Below are 18,870 nucleotides of genomic sequence, written 5' to 3' on the forward strand. Positions count from 1 at the left end.
TCATTGGAAAAGACTCTGATGCTGGGAGGGATTGGGGGCAGGAGGAGAAGGGGACGACAGAGGATGAGATGGCTGGATGGCATCACCGACTCGATGGACATGAGTTTGCGTGAACTCCTGAAGTTGGTGATGGACAGGGAGGCCTGGCCTGCTGCAATTCATGGGGTCGCAAAGAGTTGGACACGACTGAACGACTGAACTGAACTGAACTGTATGTTACTTCTAGCAACACCATGAGCAACTAGTCAATACTGCAGGCCTGCCTGAGTCAGATAATACTGATTGCTGCTTTAACTCTGCTCATTAAGGTAATCAGGTACACTGCCTTTGGCAGTAGAGTGCCTGCACCTGGCCCCTTCTACACCGGGATCTAATTACTCCCCTTGTATTTAAGTTTCCCAAGTAAGATTTGGGCTGTAGAGAGAATCTTGGAGCTCTTCAGGGACATTGGGGCTCCCAGAACAAATTTGTTTCTCACAGTACCGGTAAAAGGTGCATTTTCTTGACCATCCCAGCAGGGGTGAGTAAAACTTTATTTAACATGGTACCCTTCATGGAAGCTCTGAGCCCAGTGAAATGCGTGTATACTTTTTTTTTTACTTTGTGTGTTAAGAACTATGAAAATGAGCTCTTTTGCTTACAAGGTAGTGGGGCTCCAGTGAAATTTATATGGGGAATTTTAGTACCCTTGTTTGGTGTTTCTAAAAAGCCTTCATTTTATTCAATGACTGCCGAGGTCTATTGGGTAAATTTGCCTGGTTTGCTTTATTTTTCTTTTAGTTGCTTTATTTCCATTCTCTAATTCTGAACCGGTGTCCCTGCTGAGAATAATTCCATGCTCATGAAGTTTAGAAATGCCATGAGTTTTGTTTCTGAGAGTTTTGAGGCTTTCTGGAGGATCTTTGTGTTTTCTCTAATCCCACTTCTGAATAAAGGAGTTCAGGCTGTTCTGTTTACACCAAGTGTCTCATTATAGAGGATCCATCACACTTACAACACAAAAACATATATCATTTCTCCCCTGCTTTTTAAACTTTCTCTTTAGGCTTCAGAAATTGAGGAAGAGAAATCTGTTCTTTGAACTAGAATTTCAATTTTTTTTTTAGCTGGAAGTTCTCTCAGATTTTATAATATGACTATATTGCTTGCTTTATTAGCCCTATAAAGGGACTATTTTTTTTTTTTAAGTCCTATAAAGGGACTATTTTCCTGGAATAGGAAATGGCAACCCACTCCTGTATTCTTGTCTGGGAAATCTCATGGACAGAGAAGCCCAGTGGGTTACATGCCATAGGACTGCAAAGAATTGAACATGACTGAGTGACTGAGCATAAAGGGACTATTAATTATATTTTTATTAAAAAATTAATAGCAAATCTGTTTTGCTGATGGGATTTCCCCATTTTGACTGGTGGTGATTTCTCCATACAGTGCTCAGAAGATTTGTTCATAGAAAGAGAAAGATAAATTTCATGTGTTGCTGCCTTGAATTTTCAGTGTATGATTAGTGGTGATTGTGTAATGCCATAAAAATCACCACCACTTTTTTGAATTCAAAGTATTCCTTTTCTAGTTCACAGCATATTAAAATGAAAGGTAAATAGCTGATTTCCTAAGTAACTATTGCCTATTCCAGCTAAAGAATATGGTTCCATTTGTCCCAGCTAAACCACATAAGTACCAACGATGAGTAATTTCTTTTTACTTGAAATACTTCTGAAATTATCAGGGCTTTATTCTTGCAAGTTAAAAAAGCAACATTTTGAAAAACTGAGTATGAGAATGTGGAGAAAGGAAAAGAATAGGCAGTGGAGAAATGGAAATTAGAGAAAAATGATCTACAACAACAAGGAGATGTCAGTTCCTATCACTGTGATGAATGAAATGCATACTGGAGGAAATTTAACTAAGAACGTGTTATTGACTGGTTTTTGTACAGGCTCCTCTGGAGAATGGTGTTGTTATAGTCTGTGTAGCAGAGTGGAAACGAGCATGGGCTCTCCAACTAGGATGACAGATTAAGTTGCTGCTCCAAGAAGTGTCAGTTCTGTAATCTTTGTGTCTGTTTACTCAATTACAACACAAGGATACTGTTGGCGCTTGACTCATAGAATCTTTATGGACAAGAGACAAACTGATATATGTAAAGTGGATTGACAAGTACCTAGAATGTGGCTACTAATGCAGGAGTTGGGAAGTCTTAGGCAGGTATCCTCTATTGCAAATGAATCATTACTCCCTGGCTATATTTCTCTCCTGTTTACTTTAGGAAAATATCTGATGCTCACTAAAATGTACATTCTAGTGTGCATTATAATGCTTAGAGGCATATTACATGGTTTCAGTTGAAACAAGGGAAATCAATTCATCTCTGCAATATACTTCTTGACTATTTCTAAATATGATAAAGCAGATTACAGTCCTTATATAATTTTATTGCTGCTTTCATTGCTTTGTACTGGGGTTTATTCTATGTTTGTTTTCTTTGTACTTGTTCAGCTTTTAAGATAGGTTTCGTTTTATTTGGTTTGTACCAAAGAGACCACATTGTAAAGGCTGATCATCATTGCATTCTTAATATTGTTTTATTTTGTTTGTAAAAACCATTCATTGGTGATTAATAATCTTAACTCCCTAATTAGTCCAAAATACATTTTTATGTTCGTGGAAAAAGATTATTTCAAATTGATAACCTTTGAGACCTGTGTTGCTGCTGCTGCTAAGTCGCTTCAGTCGTGTCCGACTCTGTGCGACCCCATAGACAGCAGCCCACTAGGCTCCCCCATCCCTGGGATTCTCAAGGTAAAAACACTGGAGTGGGTTGCCATTTCCTTCTCCAATGTATAAAAGTGAAGAGTGAAAGTCAAGTCATTCAGTGGTGTCCGACTCTTAGCGACCCCATGGACTGCAGCCTACCAGGCTCCTCCATCCATGGGATTTTCCAGGCAAGAGTACTGGAGTGGGGTGCCATTGCCTTCTCAAGAGACATATGTTAACTTCTTTTTATTAACTTGTGATAATATACATTTTTACAGATTATGTAGAATTGATGACAACTTTTGCTAATTTATGGGTGTTTTGATATAGTTTATTTCATCATATTAATGGAAATAAAAGTTTGAAATTAGTTTGTATTAAAGTAGTGCTTTTCAAACTTACCTTTAAAATATAATACTTTAAAAGAAACATGCGGATTCATTTTGATATTTGGCAAAACTAATACAGTTATGTAAAGTTTAAAAATAAAATAAAATTAAAAAAAATATTTTTACTTTTAAGTTCATCTGGATATCTTGAGGTTTGAGTTATAGAATAGTAATTCATGCCCTGTGCATCTAATGACATTCAGCCTGAGGCCTCCCTCCTAAAAAATGCGTAAAGTATTTGGCCATAACTTATGTTCTGCTAAGTGTTACTGCTTTGTTTCTGCGTATTTTTACTATCCACCTCCAATCACCAGAAATATTAGAGACTCCAAGGAAACTTTCTTCTTTGACATTATCCCTACTTGACATTATCCCTATTCAATGCATTGAATCTGCATTGGCATGTTTAAATATGATCCACAAGGAAATTTAGATAGCGTGGACAGGGAAAGAAATAATGGCTTTAGCAAACAGAATATTTTGTCATAAATAGACCTCTCTTAGTCCAGACAGTGGTAGCAGTAGTTAATGAGAAGTGAATTTAGTGAAAAAAGGAAGATGAAAGTAGCCATTCTAATCAAATTCTGTTGTAATTTCTCAGGTGTCTGGAATTTATGGCACAACATTCAGCAAATCTCCAGTGATACATTTCCATAACAGGAGTTGTAAATCCATTGGCAGTTTCATTAATCAGACAAAGAGCTGTGCAGTTATTGAAATAACTCCTCAAATAATTGCCAACTTGCCATGCAGTGACATTACTCCTAAGAGAAGTGCTTCAACAATTGATGATTGAGCCCTGGTAAATTAGCATTTCTGGCACTGAGACATCATTGTTGGGCATACCATGGTTCCAAGGAAGCAATTCCTGGCATTGTTTCCCTTCACAGGCAAGATTTAAGGAGTGCTGATGATCAACAATTTCCTTATTTTACACATGAGAAGTGTGCAGGCTGTGCACTCATCCCTCTTTATACTAAGGTTAACTACTAAGCTATTAAAAAATTCAAGTGCTGCCAATTTAATTGCTTTAATATTTGTTGAGTGACTCTCTAAGCATTATAAACTCAAGGCTGCTAAGCAGTCTTATTTTATATAAGACATGACTCCCTCCTCTCAGGTAGATCCTATATTACCCTTCTGGGTATGTTACGGTGGTTGCTCAGTTGCCAAGTCGTCTCCAAGTCTTTGTGACCCCGTGGACTGCAGCACACCAGGCTGAATGATATGCTACAGTGGAGTAAACGCCGTCACAGAGGGTCTACCAACAGAGGGGGAAATATTAGGTACCTAAGTGGGAAGAAGATCGGAATGGGAGTACAGTTATGTGTTCTTCCGCAAGCTTTTTGATGCTCTGTACCTTGATTTTTCACTTAAAAACAAATTGATAATTCCCTTCTATTTTACGATGAGTTCCTAACTTAAAGTTTAAAAAGTTGGAAATAGAATTTTGTGTGGGAGGAAAAAACCCAAAAACATAAATATTAAATTAATGGTATTTTATGTCTTGGAAAACTATAAAGACACAATTTCAATATGTTTCTAGTAGATAAAAAGTAGTCATGTGTTATAGTCATATTTACATGATATAAAAATAGTTTTCTGCAGTTATTCCTTTTGTTTTTAATTAAATATTTTTTAAAATTTGCTAATTTATTTGCCTGCTCCTGGTCTTAGTTGCGGCATGTGGGATCTAATACCCTGGCATTGGTTGAATCTGGATCCCCTGCACTGGGAACTTGGTGTCTTAGAGACTGGACTGCCAGAAAAGTCCCTGCATTATTCCTTTTAAGTATCTTGTATGTTCTCTTTTGGAGAAGGCAATGGCACCCCACTCCAGTACTTTTGCCTGGAAAATCCCACGGATGGAGGAGCCTGGTAAGCTGCAGTCCATGGGGTCGCTAGAGTCGGACACGAGAGACTGAGCGACTTCACTTTCACTCTTCACTTTCATGCACTGGAGAAGGAAATGGCAACCCACTCCAGTGTTCTTGCCTGGAGAATCCCAGGGACGGGGGAGCCTGGTGGGCTGCTGTCTATGGGGTCGCACAGAGTCGGACACAACTGAAGCGACTTAGCAGCAGCATGTTCTCTTTTAGCTCTAGATTTAAATTGGCAAAGGAACACAATTACCCTCAGTGAACTAAAGACATAATAGTAGAATACAGTGGGCAGTGTAAAATGCTTTATAAATTTAACCATTTTACCTACTCTATTTGATCCATTCCTTAAGATTCACATTTGTTTTTTTTCCATTTCAAGTTGTGTCCGACTCTTTGTGACCCCCATGGACTGCAGCACATCAGGGTTCCCTGTCCTTCACTATTTACTGGAGTTTGCTAAAAGTCCTGTTCATTGAGTGGATGATGCCATCCAACTATCTCATCCTCTGTTGCCCCCTTCTCCTCCTGCCTTCAATCTTTCCTGGCATCAGGGTCTTTTCCAATGAGTCAGTTCTTCACATTAGGTGGTCAAAGTATTGGAGCCTCAGCTTCAGGATCAGTCCTACCAATGAATATTCAGAGTTGATTTCCTTTAGGATTGACTGATTTGATCTTGTCCAAGGGACTTTCAAGATTCTTTTTCAGCACCATAGTTTGAAGGCATCAATTCTTCGGCTCTCAGGCTTTTTTATGGTCCAACTCTCACAGCTGTACCTGACTACTGGAAAAACCATAGCTTTGACTATACAGACCGTTGTTGGCAAATTGATGTCTCTACTTTTTAACATGCTGTCTAGGTTGGTCATAGCTTTTCTTCGAAGGAGGAAGCATCTTTTAATTTCATGGCTGCAGTCACCATCCACGGTGATTTTGGAGCCCAAGAAAGTAAAATCTGTCCCCGTTTCCTTTGTTTCCCCATCTATTTGCCATGACGTGATGGGGCCAGATACCATGATCTTCATTTTTGAATATTGAGTTTTAAGCCAGCTTTTTCACTCGCCTCATTCACCTTCATCAAGAGGCTTTTTAGTTCCTTTTCACTTTCTGCCATAAGGGTGGTGTCATCTGCATATCTGAGGGTATCGATCTTTATTCCAGCAATCTTGATTCCAGCTTGTGCATCATCCAGCCTGGCATTTCACATGATGTACTGTGTATATACGTTAAATAAGCAAAGTGACCATATACAGCTTTGACATACTCCTTTCCCAATATTGAACCAGTTTTCAATGTTCCATGTCCTGTTCTAACTCTTGTCTCTTAAGCTGCATACAGGTTTCTCAGGAGGCAGGTAAGGTGGTCTGGTATCCCCATCTCTTTGAGAATTTTCCACAGTTTGTTGTGATTCACACAGTCAAAGGCTTTGTTGTAGTCAATGAAGCAGAAGTAGATGTTTTTCTGAAATTCTCTTACTTTTTCAATGATGCAACAAATGTTGGCAATTTGACCTACTTGTCTCCTTGTTCTACAGAAATTAATATAGTCTTTTGATTATGCATTAGTTCTGATGTATCAAATTGCTTTCTATAAATACCTATGAAGTTTTCATGTTTTTGTATATACAAAATAGTCAGGTGATGCATCCATGATATAATTATTCTCCAATTTGAATTTTGCTTTTGAATATATCTTATTAAGTGTAAGCTGATGCAGTAAAACTTTATATAAAAATTCTGAATTCAAGAGCTGAATACTTGAAAATAAGAAGTTATACCAAAATATGGTGGACTATTGTAACAGAATATGTTCTTCTTCAAGAACACTACTCAAATGGTCGATATTTGCCTTCACTTATAATAGACTTTATCAATTATGTATTTATTGTCATGATTAGCTATTTATTGTCATGATTAATGTTGTATTAAAATGCTTATATGTCTGGGCAGTGTTCACCTCACCATTATGTTTAATGACTATAGCAATGCCTGGCATATTGTATTACTGTGTAATTTGAGGAATTATGTCAAAATTATGTAAAATCAAGTATAAGTAGCTTTGTCAATTAAATGAGATTTTGTTGAGTATAAAAATAATTATATCCTCTTATTTGTATATATGTGAAAACCTGAAATATTATTTTGCTAAATTCCTTAGTTCACCATTGGTTGCATTGGTAATAGAGAAATATAATCTTTGTTAACAAATAGGCTGAGTTTTTTTCAAAGTTTGACAGTGAGTGAAGTAAATTAGAAACGAGATGTGAACTGTTTCTTGGTAAATCACTTCACTAAGATGTTGATAATGATTTTACTTTTCCCATCACTGTCAAACTCTGACAAAGGTGAACTTTTAAAAGAAAAACATATTCCTTAAACAGAATTATCTTTAGACTTGGTTGAGACCAGGATATTGAGAGCACTAGGGATTCTTATTGTTTTCTGTAAATCCCACATAAAAATGACTGCTCCCCATATTTGATGTCTATACTTTTTGCTTACAGTGACTAATTTTGTGATAAATTTTAAATAACAAAGCATTGTGAATTCTAAGTTTTTTTGTCCCCCCAAAATTTGTTTAGAGATAGTCTTTATCAACTCTTCCTTTGGGCTGAAAGCTGGCAAATAAGAGAGGGAAAAATATATACAGGATAGTATCATGATTGTAAAAAGATACCTGTGTTGAAACTTAATCCACCATAGAATTCTAAAGAAATGGTTTATGTACCAGTTATTTTAAGCAGTTCCTTGATCAGGCAGATATAATATAAGTTGCTTGAATTTTGGAGGAAAGGGGGTCAGGAAGATATGCCCCTTCTCATTTTAGAAAGAGAAAGCAATGGTTTTGCTTATTTCTTACCTGAATTAAAATCGTATGATTTATTGATGAATGAATATATTATTTTCTTTTATTAAACATAGATCTTAACAGAAAGTGTAAAAGAGCCTAATTACAGTACTGAGGAAAAGCCTGCTCTGGGTACTCTTCAACATACTTTATTCTGTGGAATTACCTCACCAGTCATACCTTACCAAATACTGTGTCGCCTTTTGCTTACATGAACAGATTCAACAGTCTTTGTTGCAAACACAGGCACAGGCCAGCTTTCTATTGCTTCCTCCATGCTTTTTATGAAGGTTCCTCTCATCTAAGCGTTTTCCTAGACTTTGGGCTTTGAAAACATAAAGCTTTCTACTGCAAAACTGACATTTTGAGTAACTTCACGGATTAATCATTCAAGTTTAGCTCATCTCAAGGGCTCATGTCTCAAAACAATTATAAATGTGTAATTCTTTCCAAGAGGACAGTAATCCTCCTTAGGATAGCATGATTATGAACATGCCACTTTTAATAGCCCATGGTAAAAAATAGGCTGTTAATAGGATGTTAAGTCTGACATTGTTTGGATTTGTCTGTGTCTAAATGAAAGCAAAATATTCTTGCGGTTTGAGGTTAATGTATGTATCCTCATTAAATTTTGTATGATTTGCTTCAGCACCAAAATACGCATTCTATTTCAAAGAACAAAAGAAAATGGATTTTTAATTCAGTGCCTTTTTTTATACCACTGAAAGTAAGACTAGAACCATCCTTGTGCTATGCTTTTATTTTATAATGCTATCCCCCCTTGACTTGTGTGCAAAAGGTAGCAGATGCTTTGGGTTTTTGGAGCACACCTGGTTTTTATGCAAAGAAAATGTATAATTTGGACTATCAAGTGAATAATTAATGTCAAATTAATTCAAGATGCATTATAAAAAAATCACGTGTGAGATTTCTTGCTTTCTCTAGAAACTGCTGATATAGGCATCTTTATTTTGAGTTTTCCTCCACTTCTCACTAGAAAATTCCACTCAAAAGTAAAACACTTGTGCTGATTTTTCCCAGAAAAAATACATTTGCTGGGTTTTTTTGTTTGTTTTTTAAGAATATGTTCACTCTCGTACAATGCAGGTTTTTTGTGATGTACCTTGAACTGACATAGCACTTTCTAGAAGATGGCTATTTCCTGGGATATCACCCCAGAGATTTAGAAAAATGCCTGTGTCAGAGATCTGCCCATATTTGGACTATTAATGGCAGTCTCAAGATATATGCAGAAGGATTTATCTTGTCATGTGCTTGGTTATTTAGAATCCCAAATCTTGAAGTGATGTCTGTATTTAACCCCTGCCTTTCAGGGAATGGGCTGGGCTGGTTGTTGGACCAGTTATGCTGCAGAGTAATTTTGCTCTGTATGTCTACAGACAAATGAGTTTTTTATTTTTTCTTCAGATAAATGACATTAATCCTAACTGTTGCTCTACCCCCATGCTTTTATTTCCCCCTACCTAGGGAGATATGAAAATAGTCAAAATTTCTTTCAAAGTATTTGAGGAGAATGGGGACAAATGATAAGAGTTTAGCATGAAATTCTGTGGATTTAATGTCAACATATAAAAATAAATATTAAAATCTACCTGAAAATGGGAGTTGGAGAACTTCAGTGTATTTTAAACTTATAAACTTTGTTTGTGAGTAAACTTATAAACTTTGTTTGTGAGTAAACTTATAAACATTGTAAAAATAATCTTATCTGAGCTTCTAGCAAACTGATGTAATTTGCATATGTTTAGTTAATAACAATTTTTGAAATAGTACTATACGTGCATGGGCTTCCCAGATGACTCAGCAATAAAGAATTCACCTGCAATGCAGGAGATACAGGATACACAGGTTCAATCCCTGGGTCAGGAAGATCCCCTGGAAGAGGAAATGGCAACCCACTCCAGTGTGCTTGCCAGGAAATTTCCATGGACAGAGGAGCCTGGTGGGCTGCAGTCCATGGGGCTGTGAAGAGTCAGACATGACTGAGTGACTGAACATGTGTGCATTATATATACATACAATGTGTGTATGAACATAAGCCAGCCCTGATATTGGTAGGCCTATCACATTGCACTCCTCAGTGAGTATCTTTTATAGCCACTGAAGCAAATCAGCTATTTTTTTCTCAATGTCTTTCATGCCTGATTCTCTCTAAAATGTAATAAATCAGGAGCTCTGCATTACAACCCATCCCAAAAGCTAATGATCCTTCCCTTTTCACTTGAGACTACATTATCCCATCAAATAACCATTTGTAGCTATAGTTTTAATTCCAGTTCAGTTAGAATGACTGTGGGCTGGATAAGGAAACATACTTCAAAAAAAAAAAAAAAATTTTTTTTTTTCATCTACCACTGTTTTGGCAGACTCTGCATGTCTCTCCCTTGCATGTTTCCCAATAATGGTGAACTACCTCAGAGGTTCACCTCCATCACCATATAAAATGTCTTCAGATCTTTCCATTTTAAATATCTAGTCACTGTGGGATAACATCTGTGCTATTTCCATAGGAAGAAGTTTGGCTCTAAGTATTTCACTCTCTGCCTGTACTCTGAGGTCAAATATCTGGTCAGGCTTTAAGAAAACGAGTGCCAGTGGCTGTCTGGATCCTGACCTACAGATTCTGAGAGAATACAGACCTCTGTTTATGCAGTGGGATGAAGACGGGACTTTCAAAGCAAGATCAGCCTTCATCCATGGAGACTGAGATTGCTGTTTCTTATTGCTGGGTTACCTTCTTATTGCTGGGTTACCTTCTTAAGCACACCTTCAAAAGCTATTATTTTTTTAACACCCACAATAATGTCAGTTCCTAAGAAGAGTTTTCTTCAGTGTTTCAACAAGGCTTTAACTTTATCCTTTAAAAAATAGGTTTTTGAGCAGCATTTTGACAATTTTATTTCAGTAACCACATTAACAAAACCCACTCTCAATGGTAATAGTTCTCTCTTGGGATCTCAGAGAGATTGTTCAGTTCAATTCAGTCCCTCAGTTGTGTCTGACTCTCTGAGACCCCATGGACTGCAGCACGCCAGGCTTCCCTGTCCATCACCAATTCCCAGAGCCTACTCAAATTCACATCCATCGCTTTGGTGATGCCATCCAACCATCTCATCCCCTGTCATCCCCTTCTCCCACCTTCAATCTTTTGCAACATCAGTGTCCTTTCCAATGAATCAGTTCTTCACATCAGGTGGCCAAAGTATTGGCGTTTCACCTTCAGCATCAGTCCTTCCAATGAATATTCAGGACTGATTTCCTTTAGGATTGGCAGGTTGGATCTCCTTGCAGTCCAAGAGACCCTCGAGAGTCTTCTCCAACACCACAGTTCAAAAGCATCAATTCTTCATTGCTCAGCTTTGTTTATAGTCCAACTCTCACATCCATACATGACTATTGGAAAAACCATAGCTTTGACTAGATGTACCTTTGTTGACAAAGTGATGTCTCTGCTTTTTAATATTCTGTCTAGGTTGGTCATAGCTTTTCTTCCAAGGAGCAAGTGTCTTTTAATTGCAATTTGATTAAATCTCTTTCATGACTCCTCATCTTTTGCTGATATAAACTGAGGTATTTAGTTAAAGTTTGTATAATATTAAATAAATACACAAATGAAATAGTAAAAACTGTTCCAAATAAATAAAAGAATAAGCATAACAGTTTCTGAGCATTTGGCAATATATACTGATAAATTTTGAGTAGATTTTCTGTGAACTTTAGGATTATGTACAAAGCTATTTTTTATCTTCTCATAATTTTTATCTTTGAATTTAAACAGTTTATTTCCATTTGCAAACCCAGTTCAGGAGTAACAACATGATGATTGAAAACTTCAAACTTCTAAGTTCTTTCTTGTTGTTTTTTATTAAAACAAGGTTAAATAAGATAGTTTGAATTTTAGCAAATGGATATATATATTATCTTCATCTTTGTTGTGTTCTTTTTTTCTTACTTGAAACTGTTAATTCTATATAAACATAGACGAATTTCCAGATAAACAAGCTGTATACCAATTTACATAAGGAGCAGAATTTATTAATTGTAGTATTTCATAGTATTTATGCCATATATATAAAGAATTAAAGTGTATATCTACTCCTCATATTCAGTTCCTTACTTTTATCAGAGGCAACTATTATATAAAGAGATACATGCAACATGCGCATGTGCACACACACACCATACTGTTTGTATCATATTGCCTCTTGCTTTGTTTGCTTAATAATTTAATTCTATTATTTATATGATCTCATTCATTTAGAAATATGTTTATATATTTATGTTAAATATATTTATGCTATAAAATATACATTTATATATATTTATGTTAAATAACACAACATACAGTGGAAGTGAGAAATAGATTTAAGGGCCTAGATCTGATAGATAGAGTGCCTGAGGAACTATGGAATGAGGTTCGTGAATTGTACAGGAGACAGGGATCAAGACCATTCCCATGGAAAAGAAATGCAAAAAAGCAAAATGGCTGTCTGGGGAGGTCTTACAAATAGCTGTGAAAAGAAGAGAAGTGAAAAGCAAAGGAGAAAAGGAAAGATATAAACATCTGAATGCAGAGTTCCAAAGAATAGCAAGAAGAGATAAGTAAGCCTTCTTCAGCGATCAATGCAAAGAAATAGAGGAAAACAACAGAATGGGAAAGACTAGGGATCTCTTCAAGAAAATCAGAGATACCAAAGGAACATTTCATGCAAAGATGAGCTCGATAAAGGACAGAAATGGTATGGACCTAACAGAAGCAGAAGATATTAAGAAGAGATGGCAAGAATACACAGAAGAACTATACAAAAAAGATCTTTACGACCCAGATAATCACGATGGTGTGATCACTGACCTACAGCCAGACATCCTGGAATGTGAAGTCAAGTGGACCTTAGAAAGCATCAATACTAACAAAGCTAGTGGAGGTGATGGAATTCCAGTTGAGCTCTTCCAAATCCTGAAAGATGATGCTATGAAAGTGCTGCACTCAATATGCCAGCAAATTTGGAAAACTCGGCAGTGGCCACAGGACTGGAAAAGGTCAGTTTTCATTCCAATCCCAAAGAAAGGCAATGCCAAAGAATGCTCAAACTACCACACAATTGCACTCATCTCACACACTAGTAAAGTAATGCTCAAAACTCTCCAAACCAGGCTTCAGCAATATGTGAACTGTGAACTTCCTGATGTTCAAGCTGGAAAAGGCAGAGGAACCAGAGATCAAATTGCCAACATCCGCTGGATCATAGAAAAAGCAAGAGAGTTCCAGAAAAACATCTTTTTCTGCTTTATTGAAACTATGCCAAAGCCTTTGACTGTGTGGATCACAACAAACTGTGGAAAATTCTGAAAGAGATGGGAATACCAGACTACCTGATCTGCCTCTTGAGAAATTTGTATGCAGGTCAGGAAGCAACAGTTAGAACTGGACATGGACCAACAGACTGGTTCCAAATAGGAAAAGGAGCCTTAAAAAAGGCTGTATATTGTCACCTTGTTTATTTAACTTATATGCAGAGTACTTCATGAGAAACGCTGGACTGGAAGAAACACAAACTGGAATCAAGATTGCCAGGAGAAATATCAATAACCTCAGATATGCAGATGACACCACCCTTATGGTAGAAAGTGAAGAGGAACTAAAAAGCCTCTTGATGAAAGTGAAAGAGGAGAGTGAAAAACTTGGCTTAAAGCAAACATTCAGAAAACGAAGATCATGGCATCCAGTCCCACCACTTCATGGGAAATAGATGGGGAAACAGTGGAAACAGTGTCAGACTTTATTTTTCTGGGCTCCAAAATCACTACAGATGGTGACTGCAGCCATGAAATTAAAAGACGCTTGCTCCTTGGAAGGAAAGTTATGACCAACCTAGATAGCATATTCAAGAGCAGAGACATTACTTTGCCAACAAAGGTTTGTCTAGTCAAGGCTATGGTTTTTCCAGTGGTCATGTATGGATGTGAGAGTTGGATTGTAAAGAGGCCTGAGCACCGAAGGATTGATGCTTTTGAACTGTGGTGTTGGAGAAGACTCTTGAGAGTCCCTTGGACTGCAAGGAGATCCAACCAGTCCATTCTGAAGGAGATCAGCCCTGGGATTTCTTTGGAAGGAATGATGCTAAGGCTGAAACTGCAGTACTTTGGCCACCTCATGCGAAGAGTTGATTCATTGGAAAAGAGTCTGATGCTGGGAGGGATTGGGGGCAGGAGGAGAAGGGGACGACAGAGGATGAGATGGCTGAATGGCATCACTGACTCGATGGACATGAGTCTCAGTGAACTCCGGGAGTTGGTGATGGACAGGGAGGCCTGGCGTGCTGTGATTCATGGGGTTGCAAAGAGTCAGACACAACTGAGTGACTGATCTGATCTGATGTTAAATAAATATATTATAGTTTATTATATGTTTCCATATGTGAATTGAAAAGACTCATGGCCCCAGAGACTCAAGTTGCCTAATATGTAAATGGAAAAGGATGAAGTCCAGTTCTAGCTTCCTTGGGACCAAGGGTCCTCCACAATTCCAAATGCGGGCTTTCTTTATATTTTAGAAACATCTTTTAAATATGAATACTTGTGTTATTATTCAATCTGAGACTCTTTTGTATTTACATATTCTATTATATTTATTGTAAGTATTGATAGCTTGAGCTTTTCCTTATATATTAGTGGTTTCCACTCAACAATTTTTTCTTAGATCCACTATTTACCATCTTCATTTTTCTGAATTGATCAAGGTTTTCTATTAGCTTGGTTGTAATTCCATTTTATTGTTTTAATAGGTAGGATCATATTATATGATGTATAATTTAATTGAAATACCTATACCTTATTATCTCATGGACTTGACATGACAGACTTTAGAATGATTTGACACATAAACTTTAGAATGATTTACTGTTGGCTTTAAATTAAATCAGAAGTTACATTGCTTTCCCAGTTTAAAATCACTTTTTCACTTGATTTTAATTGATGATAATTCTTTTGTATAAAATATGTCTGTTATCATCTTATTTTTTATTTCTCTTTGTATTTGGTGTTCTTCATTTTGTCTATAATATGTATAGGTGCGAATTCCTTATTAGCTATACTGCTTGGGAATCAATCTGACATTTTGGTGTGATAATCATGTTTTGTATGTGTGTTTTTCCTGAATTCTATAAGAAATTATAGTCATTGCTCTTTGAGAATTTCCTTTAAACTCATTTTCTTTATGCTCTCCTTTTGTAGCTCTTCATAGTTACGTTAAATTTCTATATTATGCCTTTTCTCTATTTAAAAAAATTATTATCTTTCTAGCTCTAAAATGAAGATTATTTCTCTAGATCAACATTCTAGTTCAATAATTATGTCTCCAGCAAGACAGTCTGTGGTTTAAGATTCTCATTGTGTTGTTTAATTTTAGAAATTTATTATATCTTATAAAGCAGTCTTCCTTTACTGTATATTTTAATTTTTTCTCTCTAATCATGGCAAATATTAGCTTAACCATTGCAAAAAAACTTTTTGATGTCTCTTGATATTAGCATGGATTTCCTTTTCTAGTTTCTTAATGGGATAAATTATTTAGCTTAATTTTCAAATGTTAAGCCATGCTTTGTGGTAAAACTCATGCAAAGAGTTGACTCATTGGAAAAGACTGCTGCTGGGAGGAATTGGGGGCAGGAGGAGAAGGGGACGACAGAGGATGAGATGGCTGGATGGCATCACCGACTTGATGGACATGAGTTTGGGTAAACTTTGGGAGTTGGTGATGGACAGGGAGGCCTGGCGTGCTGTGATTCATGGGGTTGCGAAGAGTCAGACACGACTGAGCAACTGAACTGTACTGTGGTAAAACTTCCCTAATTTGGTATGATGCAGTATTCTTTTAACATATTTTAAATCTAATTTGATAGTATTTATTTAAGAGTTTTGTGTCTTTTTTTGTGGGACATTGTGGTCTGTGGGATTTTTGTTTTTTTAATTGTAATAATTTTCTGGTTTTGGTATTAGTGTAATAGCGGCATCATAAAATGAATTGTAAAGTTTTTTCTTCCCTCCTATTCTCTGGAAGGGCTTATGCAGAACTGACATTATGTTTTCTTTATCCTCTTGGTCAGTTTGGAGTTTGCTTCATGGGAAGATATTTAACTATGAAAATAATTTTTTAGATACCTATGATGTTATAAATATTATGAAGTTCTTCATGATTAAGATTTAGTATATCATGTGTTAAAAGAATATCATTTAACTTGTAAAAACAATTGCTATAATATTTCTTTAATATTCTGTTTCATTAGTGATATTTTTCCTGTACCTTGAGCCTCTTTTCTGTTTTTCTCATCATTTCAGTAAAGTACTTTGAAATGTCAAAAGTAGAGATCTCTTAAAAAAAATTAGCTCTTACTTACTTATTGTATCTTTAAAATATTTATCTATTTTAATAGAAGTATATTGTTTTCCTTGTTTTAGTTTCTGCTGTAGAACAACACGAAACAACTAGAGGTATACATATATCCCCTTCTCTTAAGCCTCCCTCCCATCCCACCCCTTGACATCATCAGAGAGCACCAGGCTGAGTGGTGCTGTTTAGCAGCTTCAGTAGCTGTCTATTTTACACATGGCAGTATGTATATGTCAGTGCTACTCTCTGAATCTGTCCCACCTTCTCCTTTCCGTACAGTGTCCACAAGTCCATTCTCTACATCTGTGTTTCTATTTCTGCCCTGAAAATATAGATTCATGAGTGCCATTTTTCTAGATTCCATATATATGTGTTAGTATATATTTGTTTTTTCTCTTTTTGACTTACTATTTATGACCTACTCTAGGTTCATTTAAATCATAACAATGACACAGTTTTATTCATTTCTATAGCTGAGAAATATTCTATTGTATATATGTACCAACACTTCTTTATCCATTCATTTGCTGATGGACATTTAGGTTGCTGCCATGTACTGGCTACTGTAAATATTGCTGCAATGAATATGTGTATTTTTGAATTATGTTTTTCTTTGGGTGTATGCCCAGTAGCGGGACTGCTGGGTCATAGGTTAGTTTTAATTTTAGTTTCTTAAGGAATCTCCATACTATTCTCCATAGTGGCTATATCAATTTACATTCCCAACAGAGTAAGAGAGTTCCCTTTGCTACACATCCTCTCCAGCATTTTTGTTTTTAGCTTTTTTTGATGATGGCCATTCTAATCCGTATGAAGTGATACCTCATTGTAGTTTTGATTTACATATCTCCAATAATAAGCAAAATTGAACATCTTTTCACGTGTTTGTTGGCAATCTGTATATCTTCTTTGGGGAAATGTCTGTTTAGTTCTTCAGCCAATTTTTTGATTGGGTTGTTTTTATGATATTGAAGTGCATGAGCCACTTGTATATTTTGAAGATTAATCCTTGGTCACTTGCTTTGTTTGCAATTATTTTTTGTCATTCTGGTGGTTGTCTTTTCATCTTGTTTATAGTTTCCTTTGCTGTGCAAAGGATTTTATGTTTAATTAGTTCCCATTTCTTTATTTTATTTTTTCTATTTTCATTACCTTAGAAAGTGGGTCAGAGGATCTTGCTGTGATTTATGTCACAGACTGTTCTGCCTATGTTTTCCTCTAAGAGTTTTATAGGGTCTGGCCTTACATTTAGGTATTTAATCGATTCTGAGTTTATTGTATATGGTATTAGGAAGTATTCTAATTTCATTTTTTAACATGCAGCTGTCCAGTTTTCCCAGCACTGCTTATTGAAAATGCTGTATTTTCTCCATTGTATATTTTTGCCTCCTTTGTCAAAGACAGGGCTTCCCTGATAGCTTAGTTGATAAAGAATCTACCTGCAATGCAGGAGACCCTAGTTGGATTCCTGGGATGGGAAGATACGCTAGAGAAGGGATAGGCTACCCATTCCAGTATTCTTGGGTTTCCCTTGTGGCTCAGCTGGTAAAGAATCTGTCTGCAATGCGGGAGACCTGTGTCTGATCCCTGGGTTGGGAAGATAGCCTGGAAAAGGGAAAGGCTACCCACTCTGGTATTCTGGCCTAGAGAATACCATGGGCTGTATAGTTTATGAGGTTGCAAAGAGTCAGACATGACTGAGTGACTGTCACTTTCAGATAAGGTGACCATAGGTGTGTGGGTTTATCTCTGAGCTTTCTAGCTTGTTCCACTGATCTTTATTTCTGTTTTTCTGCCAGTACCATACTGTCTTGATTACTATAGCTTTGTAGTGTAGTCTGAAGTTTGAAAGCCTATTTACTCCAGCTCTTTTTTCTTTTTCAAGATTGCTTGGGCTTTTTGTATTTATTATCACTATTTATCACTATTATCACTCTTTTCCATTTCATTAACTGCTACTTTTATTCTTATTTCCTATATACTGCTTGGGGCTTCCCTGGTGGCTTAGACAGTAAAGAATTGGCCTGGAATGAAAATTCCCTGGAGAAGGGAATGGCTACTCTCTTCAGTATTCTTGCCTGGAAAATCCAATGAATTGAGGAGCCTGGTGGGATACAGTCCATGGGGTTGGATATGACCGAGTGACTAAGTATACATACTACTTACCTTAGGTTTAATTTGTTTAAGAACTTTGGGTCATTAAATCACTGAAATACACAAATACCTGAGTATTTCAATAAGAATCATACATCTACTAATGAAATCCATTCTTAACTGAAAAAAATCCCATGAATAAAACTCCAGGCCCTCATAGATAGACATCAAATAAGCACATGAAAAGAGGATCAGCACCATTAATTATTAGATAAATGCAAATGAAAACCACAATAAGAATCTGCTAAACACTTAATGGTATAGATAAAAGGTTGGCCATTCAAAATGCTGGAGAACATGAGGAGCAAGTGAAACTTTCATGTACTGTTGGTTGGTATGTGAAAAAGTGGTACAACCACCTTGAAAAATATTTTGACAATTCTTACAAAGTTAAGAATTTAGTTACTGTATGACACAGACATTCTACTCCTAG

The 18,870-nt window shown here is 36.4% G+C and overlaps 1 long non-coding RNA gene across 2 annotated transcripts in view; it reads left to right on the forward strand.

Moving 5' to 3' along the window:
- The first annotated feature begins 382 nt into the window (after positions 1–382).
- The window catches only part of LOC123332812, a 99,530-nt gene continuing 81,042 nt past the window's right edge, over positions 383–18,870 (forward strand). For both annotated transcript variants that reach the window (XR_006549869.1, XR_006549868.1), the window contains exon 1: positions 383–520. This is a non-coding gene — a long non-coding RNA (uncharacterized LOC123332812). The remainder of the gene's footprint in view (positions 521–18,870) is intronic.

Source organism: Bubalus bubalis, chromosome 3 (assembly GCF_019923935.1).
Source record: "Bubalus bubalis isolate 160015118507 breed Murrah chromosome 3, NDDB_SH_1, whole genome shotgun sequence".
NCBI classification, from domain to species: Eukaryota; Metazoa; Chordata; class Mammalia; order Artiodactyla; family Bovidae; genus Bubalus; species Bubalus bubalis.